At 39.9% G+C, this 14,541-nt stretch overlaps 1 protein-coding gene across 1 annotated transcript in view; it reads left to right on the top strand.

The window, feature by feature from the left end:
* The first annotated feature begins 6,355 nt into the window (after positions 1 to 6,355).
* DLC1 (DLC1 Rho GTPase activating protein) overlaps positions 6,356 to 14,541 on the top strand; it is a 744,850-nt gene continuing 736,664 nt past the window's right edge. The window contains 1 exon segment of the mRNA XM_030191431.1: positions 6,356 to 6,496. The gene's annotated coding sequence lies outside the window, so the exon portion shown is untranslated.

The following is a 14,541-nucleotide window of genomic DNA, read 5'->3' as shown; positions in this document are numbered from 1 at the left end:
TTTGTTTCCTGCAGAATTTTCAATCTGTTTGATTCAAGGCTCTCCTTAATATACAATGCTACCCCTCCACCAATTTGATCCACCCTATCACTATGGTATAATTTGTACCCCGGTATGACAGTGTCCCACTGGTTATCCTCCTTCCACCAGGTCTCAGAGTTGCCTATTATATCTGATTTTTCATTTAGTGCAATATATTCTAACTCTCCCATCTTAGTTCTTAGGCTCCTGGCATTCGCATATAGACATTTCAAACTATGTTTGTTGTTCCTATTTACATCATACTCAGTACTTGACAGTATTGATTTGCAATCTTTTGCCTGATTTTTATTTTTATTTAAGGACACCTGATCTACTAAGGTCGCTTTTGCAACCTCACTATCAGGATACTCTATCTTCCCTGTGTTGGTAATATCTTTGAAAGATACCTTATCCCGAACCATGCACTTTAGAGTGACTGTCAGCCTTCCCCCTATTTCTAGTTTAAAAACTGCTCTATCTCCTTTTTAAATGTCGATGCCAGCAACCTGGTCACACTCTGGTTAAGGTGGAGCCCATCCTTTCAGAATAGGCTCCCCCTTCCCCAGAATGTTGCCCAGTTCCTAACAAATCTAAAACCCTCCTCCCTGCGCCATCGTCTCATTTACGCATTGAGACTCTGGAGGTCTGCCTGTCTCTTGGGCCCTTCGCGTGGAATGGGTAGCACTTCAGAAAATGCCACCCTAGAGGTTTTGGATTTGAGCTTTCTACCTAAGAAACTAAATTTGGCTTCCAGAACCTCTCTCCCACATTTTCCTATGTCATTGGTACCCACATGTACCAAGACAACTGGCTCCTCCCGAGCACTATCTAAAATCCTATCTAGGTGGCATGTGAGATCTGCCACCTTCGCACCAGGCAGGCAAGTCACCAGGAGATCCTCACATCCACCAGCCACCCAGCTATCTATATGTCTAATGATCAAATCACCAACTACAACAGCTGTCCTAACCCTTCCCTCCTGGGCAGTACTTGGAGACATATACTCGGTATGAGAGGATAGTACGTCCCCTGGTGGGCAGGTCCTTGCTACAGGAGTACTTTCCACTTCACCAGGGTGATGCTCTCCTTCTAGAAGACCTCTCTCCTCCAAGGTAGCACAGGGGCTACCAGACTGGAGGTGGGACTTCTCTACAACATCCCTGTAGGTCTCCTCTATGTACCTCTCTGTCTCCCTCAGCTACACCAAGTCTGCTACTCTAGCCTCAAGAGAATGGACCTGTTGTCTGAGAGCTAGGAGCTCTTTGCATTGGGCACACACATATAACCGTTCACCAACTGGGAAATAATGATACATGAGACACTCAATGCAAAAAACTGGATAGCACCCCTCTCGCAGCTGGATTAAAACTTTCTAACGTATTAAGGATATTAGCCAATATAAAAATGTCTTTTAGTTTATATGGTATATTGTGTGATTTTGTTTTTAGTGTTTCCTTCTTAGATGGTCATGAAATGTATTTGAAACTCTGTAAGAGCACTCCTTCCTTGTTATCCTAAGTACAATAACTAACTATAAATTAAGAGTTGTCCTATGGGTGGGCAGGTGTTGGGAAGGGTGGGTGGGAAGACTAAACTAGATCCTGCAGTGCCTGCTAGAGGCTATCTGTTAATGCTGTGGTACAAAGTTCAAGTTTTAAAACTAAGGGGAAAAGACTTTGGAGATTAGTTGATAAAATTTGCTTTTTTCTAATTTTATTCTGCCTATCGCTAACCTGCAATTCCTCCTTTAAACCCCAATCTTTAAGTTCCCAAAGAACAAAGCAAAATAGTGTTCACTTACCAGAGAAATGTCCTCTTCTTTCAGAACTTCTCAGAAAGAAAGTTCAGTGAGACCTTTCCTCTCATGACCCAACCAGCTGGGTTGTGCGAGAGTCCAGGATACTAATTGTCTCATTAACACTCAGTGCTAGCTCATCTAGTTGTTGTTCCATGTCTGAGACCTGAGTGCCGAGCTCCTCCATACCTCTAAGCAGATCTTGGATAAGGGCCTTGATTTCCTCCAGACGTGCCATGGAGTCATCCTGCAGGGACACTTGAGATCATTGAACATCAGCTGCAGATCTCATTTGGTTAATGAGCCTGATGTACTAGTTTTATCATTGAATTCGGTGTCGAAGAACAGAGCTGAATCCTCCGGTGCTCTGCCATGCGGTTTGGGATCTTGAACGCCAAATGTCCCAGTCTGATCGGCATGGCCTGCTGCAGAAAAGTAAGTTTTAATCTCTCCAGCTTTTTCCTTAGACATTGCTGACATTAGGTAGGCTTCTGCAGGCAGGATCAGCGTGAGGACTAAACGTTTATGAGGGAACCATAATCCGCATAGCTGTCTCAGGGATCACATGTGGTATACCAAGCACTGAAAATAAATAAATAAGGTTAAAAGCTAAGATTTTTACAGGGCTTGCACGGAACTCCCAGTTTACCCAGCCATCTTGCCAGTGATGCCACTGGAAGTCCTCAGGTTGTAATGATTTAATTAATTCACTGAACAGCTTAGACGTATCTTATTTTCTTGGATGATCCCAGGATGTTATTAATAAATATGCTACACTGTTAGTTACTTTACAAACAGAAGATCAGAAGCTTGACATATTATTATTATTATTATTAACATTTGTATAGCGCTACCAGACGCACGCAGCGCTGAACATCCAACGTAGAGAGAGACAGTCCCTGCTCAAAAGAGCTTACAATCTAAAAATAAGACAGACAAGACAATTAAGGACAAGGGAAGTACTGGGTGAGAAGGAACAAGGATAGGGGAATTGAGTAGTGGTTAGGAGCCAAAAGCAGTGGTGAAAAGGTGGGTTTTTAGCATAGATTTGAAAACAGGTAGAGATAGAGCTAGACATACAGGCTCAGGAAGTCTATTCCAGGCATAAGGTGCAGCGAGGGAAAAGGAACGAAATCTGGAGTTAGCAGTAGAGGAGAAGGGAGACGACAAGAGAGATTTGTCCAGTGAGCGGAGGTCACGGGGAGGAATGTAGGGAGAGATGAGAGTGGAGAGGTCATGGGGAGCTGCAGAATGGATATTAAAGGCTTATTTCCCTAAAAAGAATGTGTTGTTTTGTGGGCAAGCAGTATTTCTTTATCTTGATGTTTCTAATGCAACCCAGTTTTGAAGGAAAGCTTTTCTTCAATAGAAACTTCATTTTTTCTGAAATTTCCATGTAAATGTCTGATTCTGAGGATAATAGATATGTGTTTTTGGACCATTTGCAGCTTGAAAATTTCATAGCTGGGAAGCCAGTAAGGAAAAAAAATCAGACTGTAATTGATTTTCCTATATTATTTCAGACTGCTGAGGACAGGGGCAGACTGAGAGTGGTCTAGGCCCCCGGGCACTGAGAGTGGTCTGGGCCCCCCACCTCAGGGCCGTGCCAACACGGTAAGCGAGGTAAGCATGGCAGGAGGGTGCCATCCTCTGGGGGGCACCCCGCCGCACCATGCTTACCTCGCCCTCTTCTCCCCAGATCCTTTTCCTTTTTTTTTTTGTTTAAATTTACCTCTGTCCGGCGGCAGCATAGCATTAGTGAGAAGGAGGTGGCGCTCCCCCGCCCCGACGTGTCAGTCTTCCCTTCGCTCAGTTCCTGCCCCACCTGGATGCTGCCTGATGCCCCCTGTACTGCCACCCCCCTACCACCGCAGCCAATGCCCCTGCCATCCCGGTTCTTTCTTGTCCTCTGCGCTGCCGCTATTCCCCCGCACGCAGCTGCAAATTTCAAAAACTGACATATTTCAATCACTATAGGTTAACAATATAGAATTTGCACTTAGTGTGTATCAACCTGACACCTAATTTTAAGTGAACAGAAGAGAATTACCCTCATGTGCATTTACCCCCCTAATTATATGAAAGACGCTAAAAATTGTGCATCCAAATTTGGGCACATGCCCAATTTTCACATGCAATTTAATCACAGACCCAAAACACAAACCACTGGGATTCTTAGTCAGTCCAGGACATCAAAGCTAATAAATTAACAGGTTTATTATCACAGAAATTGAACAGTGGACAGTATACAATAGGTGGAAGAACAACACTCCTACCCTAGCTGAGATAAAATTTAAATGCAGGTAAAAAGTGGGATGTTTGACCACAGAAATACAAATCCTGGAGACAATATCTTAAAAACTTCTTTATTGATGAAAAGACTCGACACAACTGTTGTGTTTCGGCCTATAGGCCTGCATCAGGAGTCTACCGCTATGTCGTAACGGGTATGAATCTGAAGTGCCTGAAACACGATTTGGTCATCTCTCTGACCTCATGTGCAACTTTCTTTAAATTAGTCACCTTATTTTCTAAATCCTCTTACTCTCTTACCTATCTATATTTTCCATCTTTGCTTATACCCTACCCTGTATATTAAAATGTTTTATTATGTATTGAATTGACATTGTAAGTAGTATATTATGCAATACTTTGTATTATTTGAATATATTTACTACTGTGTTTATTGCTTATGTTTGATTTATTCTTACTGTACACCGCCTTCAGTGAATTCTTTCAAAAAGGTGGTAAATAAATCCTAATAAATAAATAAATTACATAATCATCTAATTAGCACTGATAATTGGCTTTTTAGCAAGCAATTATTGGCACTAAATTTAGTGTAAGCCAAAAAAGTGGGTGTGCAAATGGGAAGGTCATGAGCGGATTGGGGCATTCTTTTAAGTTGCATGCATAGTTATAGAATAAGGGCATCCATACCTAAATTTATGCATGGGTACTTGCACCACATTTTATTTGGTGCAAATGGCTGTGCATAAAGTTAGGCACAATTCCTGGATGTTAGCACTGTTCTATAAACTGTGCCTAACTTTAAGCATAGTTTATAGAATAGTGCTTTTTTTTGCGCCAATTTTTTTTATGCCATACAAAGAATTTACCTCCTAGTGCATACATACACTATTGGGAAAAGATTACCTACTGTTTAAGAAGAGTGTGTCCTCTTTACACATACTGCACACTCCTTTGCAAAGAGTGCATATTCCTGACAATATCTGTTTCCCCCCAAAAAATAACACAAAACATTTTGGCTGCCCATCCCTAGTTGGGGGGGGGGGGGTGCAGTCTGGAGAGAAGCATGTACAGAGCACACTGCCTTCTCCCTGTTCCTCTCATTTCCTATACCCTCCTTTCATGCCCAACGGCACATCTCCTTTTCCCCCTTCTCATCTCTTTTTCCACCCTCTTCCCACTCTTTAATCTCTGGTGTATCTTTTTGGCTTCACATTCCATGAGCTATGTCTATCTTCTTCCTGTCCTCTGTCAGGCTGCTGTCCATGTGCACAAGCTCTAAGTACAGATAGATGGGCAAAGAGACAGATGGGCACATCATCACCAAAAGGATTTCCTGCTTAAGAAAAATGTGCACAAAATGTCTCACAAGTCTATTTTATTCTGTCCTAAAAGCAATTTAATGAATTGTCTCTTCAAATATTTTGAAACTAGGGGAATCAGGTAAAATCTACAGTTTATCTGAGTTTTTACTAAAATGCAATTTTTAAAAAAACTCAGGCACACTCAGCACAGATCAGGATCTAATTGGAAAATCATACAAGAGATAAGTGTTGCCTAATATATTCTCAATAAAGCAGTCACAGAGGGTTACTGGGCAAAAGGGGCAGCCGCCCTGGGTCTTGCATAATGGGGGGAAGGATAAGTAAAAACAACCAAGATGTGGCAAGTGTTCTCTTGCCAAAAAAATACCCCCTCCCCAAATAAAAGAAAAAATAAAACAAAACAAAAAGCCAACAACAAGAAACAAACAACAACAACAAAATATTTAGATTAGCTTCAACTGTATCCTGAGATGATTCATGTGACAAAGCAAAAAGTTTAAAGATGATTTTGCCTTGGGAGGTGATTCACTATTTATTGGATGCACGGTTCAGAGGCAGGGCAATCTGAAAAAATAAATATATAAATAAAAGGGACCCGTCCAAACAAGTTTGCCCAGGGACCCATTCATCATTACAACAGCCCTGAACAGTCAGCTACAAATCAATGAGGCCCTTCAAATGCCCCTTGCTGATCTGTGACATCTGTGGGTTATTTTTGTGCTGCCATCTACGCGCTCCTAACAATATCCAATATTAATTGATAGACTAATCAGACCCAAACTAGTGATTTCCATCAGTCTACTCCCAAACTTCTATACAGCCATCCGTCTGGTTTTAATCAAAACCAAATGGAAATCCAAGTTCCCAGCCTAAGACTAACCAGCTAGGAGGAAGTCATTCAAGAGAAGCAGCAGAAAGTAGAAAAGATAACAGATGCTAGTTTCACACAGTTTGCAGGGACCGGCGGGGTAAATGCTGCAGATTGCTTGGGAAATATGTACCGAGAAGTTCACCAACGTGGAAAGAAGCATTTTACGAACCTCTTACGCTAGCTCTTGGGATTCTTGAAGTGCCGGATCAGTGTCTGGAGGGAGTCTCCGAAGAGGTAAAACTGCATGCACTGTAACGTTTGCTACACTAGAGTACTTCGCAAAATATACGAAATGACTTTTAATGCATAGAGGAAAGGAGTTCATCAAATGTGGCTCTGAGTAGTGTATTATTTCTGCAAAGAGAGCATCCTTGCTCTGGCATCGTACACCATATTATAGACAACACATGTCAGGGATACTACAGCTAGAAAGTTATTTCACTAACAGAATAAATGGAAAATACTTTGAAAATATGACTCGGGCTGTAGAATTTTCAGAATTCAGCAGTTCCACAATCTAATAGCTGCAGCGTTTAAAATGTGCATTTGTCTCTTTTTCTGTATGCTTTTCTGTTTCTTTTTTGTGCAGGGTTTTTTTTTTCCTGTCATGACGTCCCTCTGTCACACACACATATTACTCAAAAGCAGGAAATACTTTCCTGGCAATCTGGGCCTGTTTGTTGGGGGCCTCTTTCAGAAAACATCAGTCTGAATATAGTAGAAGTCACTAGGGAGGAGAGAAAAAAAAAAAGCTTCAGAGAATTCAGCTTAGTTTAAGGTCCCTCCAGCTGTAGAGGGTGTTTTCTTAGAATCGCAGATTGAGCGAAACTGCTCAGAATAGAGCCGTGAGCTCAGCAAGGAAGTCTGAACTTTTTCTTCCTTTGGAGACTCCTGGGCTAATTTTCTTTTTTTTTTTTATGACTTTACTGTGCAAATAGTTGTGGTTGACATCTGATCTTAATTTAGGTAAGGCAGTCTTGGAAGGGTTCATATTTTCAAGCTAACAACAAGGGTTCTAACGAAAACAAAACAGAGAAATGATCTGTAATTGGTCATCCAGTTAAGTGCCAGCTCTGTATACTGTGCTGAAGTCTGTCCCTCGTCCTTCGTTCCTGCTGTAAAGGCAAAGGTGGGTGGCATGGTAAAGCAATGGGACAAGAGTAATGTCAGTGCAAATGATCCCGTTCTAAAGACGTTTTCTGTAGGATTTAATGTACTTGGAAAAAGAATATAACTTATGAAGCTCTATTTGTTCTCCATGATTACAGATGATGCTGTTCTTTGTCTTTTTTTTTTTGCTGGGGGGGGGGGGGGGGGGGAGGGTTCTGTCATTTAGAAAACTTGGATTCTGACTAATGCTTTGCCTCACATTCTGTGATATAGAGAGATGCGGTGACTGATGAGGGCCTTATTCAGTGAAGGTTTTCCTTAAGCAGATAATGAGAAAACAGCCTTTTTGAATTGGTTTTCGTTCCTTATAGCAGTGATCTGGAAATATGAATATAGAGAGCCTAGAAGGGTTATTTGAAAAAAAAAAACATAACAAGAAACTGTGATTTTTGGTTTTGAAGTAAGTCATTAAAAATATATTTCATTGAAACCCAAACATTTGAATGTATCCCCATTCAGTCTCACACTTACAGTCAGAATGTCAGAAAGAAGACACCATTTTAACTGAAATAACTGTCAGGGATTTACAATAGAGTATACACAGTGAAGACATAGATGAACAAAAAGCTAGACAAAGTGATAGAAAAGCAGATAAATGTCACAATCATGAATCAGCACAAATGAAATCAAAATTACTGTATATTTCTGCTCATAATATAAGCTTAAGATGAATAAGAATGGTAGCTATACAAGAAAAATACACAATTGAGAAGCCTGGCAGAACAAAACCAGTTAAGTAAATGTGTTTTGAGGCTTCATCTGGAAAGTCAGTTCGTTTTCATCCATTGTGGATATTGTTTTTGATAAAGCAGTGATATTGCTTTCTTTGATTTTGTTTTAAAATGACAGCTACCACTAGACTGAAGAATTTTTAGACATCAGTTTTGTGCTCTATTTACTAAAGTTTTCCCCATTGGAGAAAACCATATGTAAATAGGTCCTAAAATTTTGTCCTTGCTCATCATTAAAAATCTGCAGTTTCCAGAGAATGGCATGAGCCAGAACACAGATCTCAAAACAAGTCTGACTTCATATGTTTTAGCAAAGAAGAGAGTTGCCTACAGATCTAATACAGTTTTTAAAATTGACAAAAATTTTACACTGTTTTCATGTTACTGTCATGTGCTTTTTGAAAACATACCAGGGATTGTATTGGTCCTTGGTTTTTACTACTAGAGGTGCTTAAGCTAAATGAGAGCATCACCTCTATCACCCCACCCCCATACATACACCAATGGAATAATGTAATAGCATACTTGCAAGGTACGTGTTTGGGGATCTTGCCAGGTACTTGTAACCTGGATTGGCCACTGATGGAAGCAGGCCACTGGGCTTGATGGATCAAAGTATGGCAACACTTATGTAATTATGCAGTGGAATTGAGTGGGCCACAGGGGCATGGCACAACTAATAATTTGCCCAACACAGCCACAACAAGTAGAAAGCTTGGGGGATGGGCTGGAGATTGGTTTGTTTGGCCTCTCCCACCAACAAGGTGTTCTGTTGCTCCTGGTTATAAACATAGCAGCACAAATGTACTAGAAAAAATATGTTTCCTCACATTCAAAAAAAATGGGGGGGCATTTAGCTAAGGATGTAAATAAAGATAGCAAAGATGTCAGTGAAAGATGAAAGTGCCAAGGTGGGATTGTGAGACTGAGAAGTGGAAACGGAAGAATGTGTGAAGAATGACAATGAAAAAGCAGTCAAAGGAAACAAAAAACAACCACAGATAGATGGCAGAAAGTTTTTTGATACAGAGATACATCCCACACTGTTTCTTATGATATTAAGGATGCTCAGAGATGTTCTAGCAACTGTTCATATGCTAATTCATATATTTTATTACTTCACTAAGTTCACACAAAAAGGAAAATTCACCACAGAATGGCATATCATTTGAACAATGTATATCTTCCCCACACATACAAATATTGATATTAAGAAAAAAAAACATTGATATTTGTAACTGCCCTTGCCGTGTGTGTTTTCATTTTGGTCATAGCATTTGGCAGATAGAAGTTAACACAGGGTACCACTTAAAGCCATCAGACTTATTATGGACTTATTCCTGATTAAGGTCTGAGCATACCGGCACACTGCGTCTATATTGTGTTATTTGCAGTACTTTATACCAGTGAATTTTCTGCCTCACATCCTTTGAAGACTCCTGATGCAGGCCATGTTGGCTGAAACATGGCTCCTGTTGAGTCTTGGATGCTAATAAACGTCTGATTTTCACATCGTCTGGCTACTGTTCTTAGTCACTCTTGCTGTATTTTTGTTTGTCTTGCTGACTGCGAGGGTTTGTTCTTCTGTTTCTACGTCGATAGGAAAATACATGTTCAGTACTGCATGTGGCTCTACATCGGCAGATCCTTTTCTAAAATACCACAAGAACTGAGTGTGCCATAACCTGGGTGTCTCAATTCCAATCTCTATGCTCTGTGTAAAATGGGGCTTTTAAGCTGCTCACATCTTGAAAGAAAAGTCATACAGAGTCAGATCAAGGTCCATTGCACCCAGCATCCTGTCACAAGTACCCAACAGATCACAAAACAGTAGATCTCATAGTTTATTTCCAAAGATGAGCAATGGCTTTCCCAACTGTACCTGGCTAACAAGTTTTTCCTCCAGGAACTTCTCCAAACCTCTTTTGAATCCCACTATGTTATTCGCCTTGACTCCGTTCTCCAGTAACAGATTCCACTGCTTATGCCGCATTTAAAAAATGCTTTTTACAATTTGTTTTCAATTTGATGATTATTCGTTACATTTTTCTCTTCTTTTTTAGTGTTTTTTTAAAATAGCTAAACAGCTGCTGCTCCACTCTACCCCTCTCAGGATTTTATAAACTTCTATCATATGCTCTCTTGGTTTTCTTCTCTCCAAGGTGAAGAGCCTTGTTTAACCCTTTTTTATCGGATTTCTCTGAATTCTTTCTAGTTCTGCTACATCCCTTGTGAGATGAGAGTGACCAGAGATGCACATAATAATCAAGGTGTGGTCACACCAGGGAATGATACAGAGGCCTAATTAGATTCTCAGTCTTGTTGTTTATCACTTTAAATAATCCCTAACCTTCTATTTGCTCTTTTAGCAGTCATGGCAAACTAGGCTAAAAATAGTAAGATGGATTTTAGATAGAACCTAAACTCTGCAATGCATCAGAACCTTACACGTATTGGACATTATATATTCCTTATTTCCTTGACCCTTATTGTACTTGTATACCCTAACCTTACCTGACCCTTATTTTATACTGTATTTGTTTAACATCTACCGGACCTGGCGATCGCCTTTATGGTATTATGTAAGCCACATAGAGCCTGCTAATGGGTGGGAAAATGTGGGATACAAATAAATAAATACAAATATCAGAATTGAGACATTCAGGTCGGAACATCTCAAATTCCACAAGCATATTAGAAAATGATACACCAGTGTGAGGCTTTTCTAAGATACATGTGGGGATGGGTGTGTATATGTTGGCTATATGTGACAACAACAGCCATTTTGTAAATGTTAACATCTAGAATATCAATGGAGACAATTTAGCAACATACACATCTATGTGCCGGCATATATATGGGTATATTGGCATTTCTCACAGATTGAAGTTTGAACTGTCAGTTGCACTACTGAGGTTCTTTGTGAATATTTCTCTGTATGCACTATGAGGTTATTTTATGAAGCTGCAGCAAAAGGGGGCCTGTGCTGGCGTCGGCGGATAAAAGGCAGGAGTTTTTTTTTTAAAGAAATGGACATGCCAATTTCAGGTGGGAGCACTTACTGTCACTCACTGATGTGGCAGTAAGGACTCCTATGCTACCCCAGTGGTAACTGGGCAGTGTACAAGACTGTCCGATTACTGCCGGGTACACAAGCGCTACAAAAATAAAAATATTTTTGTAGCACCGGAAATGGCATGTGCTGGGGGTGGGAACTACTGCCAGGCTACTGCAGCAGCCTGGCAGTTCTTCCCTTTTAGCGAGTGGTAAGCCCACGTTTGGCTTACCTCCGCTTTGTAAAAGGGCCGCTATATATATATATATATATATATATATATATATATAAATCCACTGTGCATGTTCTGAAATACCAAACTCACTTATGATCTCACCCGATATATGAGATCATAAGTGAGTTTGGTATTTCAGAACATGCACAGTGGATTTATAAGTCTACCATTTTAAAAAACCTACAAGTCTGTTTCCCCCACGCTGTCACAGAGCTCAATATCATTTTCTAGTATTGCTTTTGGGAGCAGGGTAAAAAAAAAAAAAACACTGGGGGATTAAGGGGGCAACCTCTCCTAATCCCTTCAGTAGAGCACTGCACAAAATAAACACTCTTAAATAAAGTAGACATCCCTGAGAGAAGATGTAAATCCTACCATTGATCTTAGAGGACATAAACATTTATTCAGCTTCTGAAATGGGGAATGCATGTGTATATTTTAGTCCAGCCCTAGTCCTGTACAAAACATGCCCAGACCTTGATTCCTTGCTATATGCATACAGATGTGTATATTCTAGCTCTCTAAAATTAGAAATTAAACATGTACTCAATATACATGCCTATATGTTGGTTTATGCATGTTTAAATTATGAATAAGACACCCTCCATTGTCTACAATCACTTCAATACATTTATTAGGGGGGCCACGCCCCAATCTGAATAATATACCATTGAAAACCAGTGATTGTTCCCAGCCAGCTGCATTTATCTGGGCAGCAAGTGCTGCTACCTGGATAAATGCTTTTAAATATTGGATTCTGTGTATTCATGGAACACTCACAAATGCTGAATGTCATGAAGATGATATTTAAAAGCATTGATATGGTTCTGATAATATTATTTTAATTATGTACTGCCTAGACCTAAGCAGTTTACAGTTTCATTACAGTTCCTGGCACTGTCCCTACCCCTCTAAAGATGTAAAAGAAATAGTACATACCAGCCTCAGGTATTATAGCCAGTCCTATTAGAGTGGCAATCAGGTCCCTGGATTATCCTAGTCATCAGTGCAGTGCACTATGGAGAAGGGAGCCCAGGCCCATAATCCACTCTAAGTGTTACACTTGTGGTGGAAAATGTGAACCCTTCAAAATCCACCAAAAACCTACTATACCTACATATAGGTGAAACCTATATGTGGGTATTATAGTGGTGTACAGTTGGGTACAGTAGGGAACAGGTGGGTTTTGGAGGGCTCACTATACAATATAAGGGGGCAATGGTGACACGTGTACCTGGGAGCTTTTATGTGAAGTTCACAGCAGTGCCCCCTAGGGTGCCCCACTGCTATACTGGGATGTCTATGTGGCCAGTCTACTAAGAATGCCGACTCCTCCTACGTCCCAATGGCTTGATTTTGTGTGTTTTTCACTTGGATTTCTTTTTTCAAAACTGGACGAAACAGATAAAAGCACAGAGCACAAAAACATCTAGCAAGTGACCATTTTTGAAAAAAAAAAAAAAAAAGATAGACGTTTTGCTGTTTCAAAAATGGCTATATTTGGTATTCAGATTCTGGACATTTTGAGCAAAATTATCAGAAATACCCCTCTATCTGACCTTTATATGGAGTTGGCTTCTTTCTTTCTTTCTTTCTTTCTTTCTTTCTTTCTTTCTTTCTTTCTTTCTTTCTTTCTTTCTTTCTTTCTTTCTTTCTTTTCTGTGCATTATTGGCATTATTTTCTTTTGCTCTCGACTTTAGATTGTAAACCACTTAGAGCATTCTTTCATCAAGCAGTATATTAAGTGCGCTGTAAACGATAAACAATAAGCAACTTTACTGCCTGTTGGAAATACATCTTGAATGTAGTAGTATATGTGGGTGGTGAAAGATCCTGATTAGAAGCTATGGTAAAGCATCCACTTGTAAAGTTAAAATAATTGGGCAGGAAGTATGTACTAGTGAAAATCAAACAAGTTGAGGTGTAGCTTTATTGCATGTTGGAAATGCACTGTTAGTAAATTTTTGCAAGGAGGATGCATATTAACAGGGAAAATAACTGACCAGGAGTAAATGACGAAGTATCACTCAAACAGATTAACTTTAAAAAGATGAAACTAACCATGAATTTTAGTTAGCTGAATGGTACATTAAAGTCCATAAACTGTAGTTTATATTATGGAAGCACAGAATTGCTGAGATTGAAAACTCTATTGCTTGATTAACTAAGCAATAGTCATCAGCTGAGAAGCTGACAGGGTAGCAAACTAAACCCCTAGGCTGTAGTCTGTACTATGTTGGGTCAGATCTCTTGAGAGAGGGAACTTCACGCCAGGAGGTTGTATGTTAACTGTAAATGATAACAATTAGAAGCCCCTTGTGACGAATCATAGAAGGCCTGTCTTCTATTCAGTTGGACATCTACCAGGGCAAGAGTGATCTGGTTAAAGAAATGCCCTACACACTCTGGATTGGTTGGCATCTGCAAACTTGATTGCTCATAAGGCAAACAATATTAAAAAAAAGAAGGCATCTTAAACTGTTCAGAACAACTGTTAACGTTTAGAAATGTGGGTTTCCAATCCAGAATTTCTAGGCAAACTGGATTTTTCCAGCACTGCTACTTTCAAAGCTATGGTAGTTTATAGTTTGCTCTCTCTCTAATTTAGTATGGATTTGATTGCAATCAGACACACTAATTGCATATAAACGAAACAGCCTCTGAAATGCTACTAGCTATATGCGTTGCCACTGAGTAATCACAATTGAACTATCCTGACATATGTCAAACTTTAGAAAGCATATTTAATGACTTCCTGTAGGATAATGAAACCGAATCCTCCAGGAGAGAATAAACTTCCATGAAACCACAAGTGGTTACTGAGCCTCTCCCTGACATGAGGGCTCATGTCCTGACTTCTTTTAGAAATGACCAGCATTTTCCAAACCAAGCCTCTTGTAATTTAATTTTCTGCTTTTCTTACAATTTTGGAATTGGGAAACGTATCTTTTTTTTTTCCTTCTCTAGCTAAGAAAATACTTAAGGACTAATTTTAAACTGACTTCACAATTGACAGTTTGAACTGTGCCATATGTGGGTAAAGGTGAGCCGGTTGATATTGTGTATCTGGATTTTCAAAAGGCGTTT

The sequence above is a fragment of the Microcaecilia unicolor genome, chromosome 2, assembly GCF_901765095.1.
Source record: "Microcaecilia unicolor chromosome 2, aMicUni1.1, whole genome shotgun sequence".
In the NCBI taxonomy this organism is placed as follows: Eukaryota; Metazoa; Chordata; class Amphibia; order Gymnophiona; family Siphonopidae; genus Microcaecilia; species Microcaecilia unicolor.
Note: the sequence above shows the minus strand (reverse complement) of the source record. Positions and strands in the feature narration are given on the sequence as shown.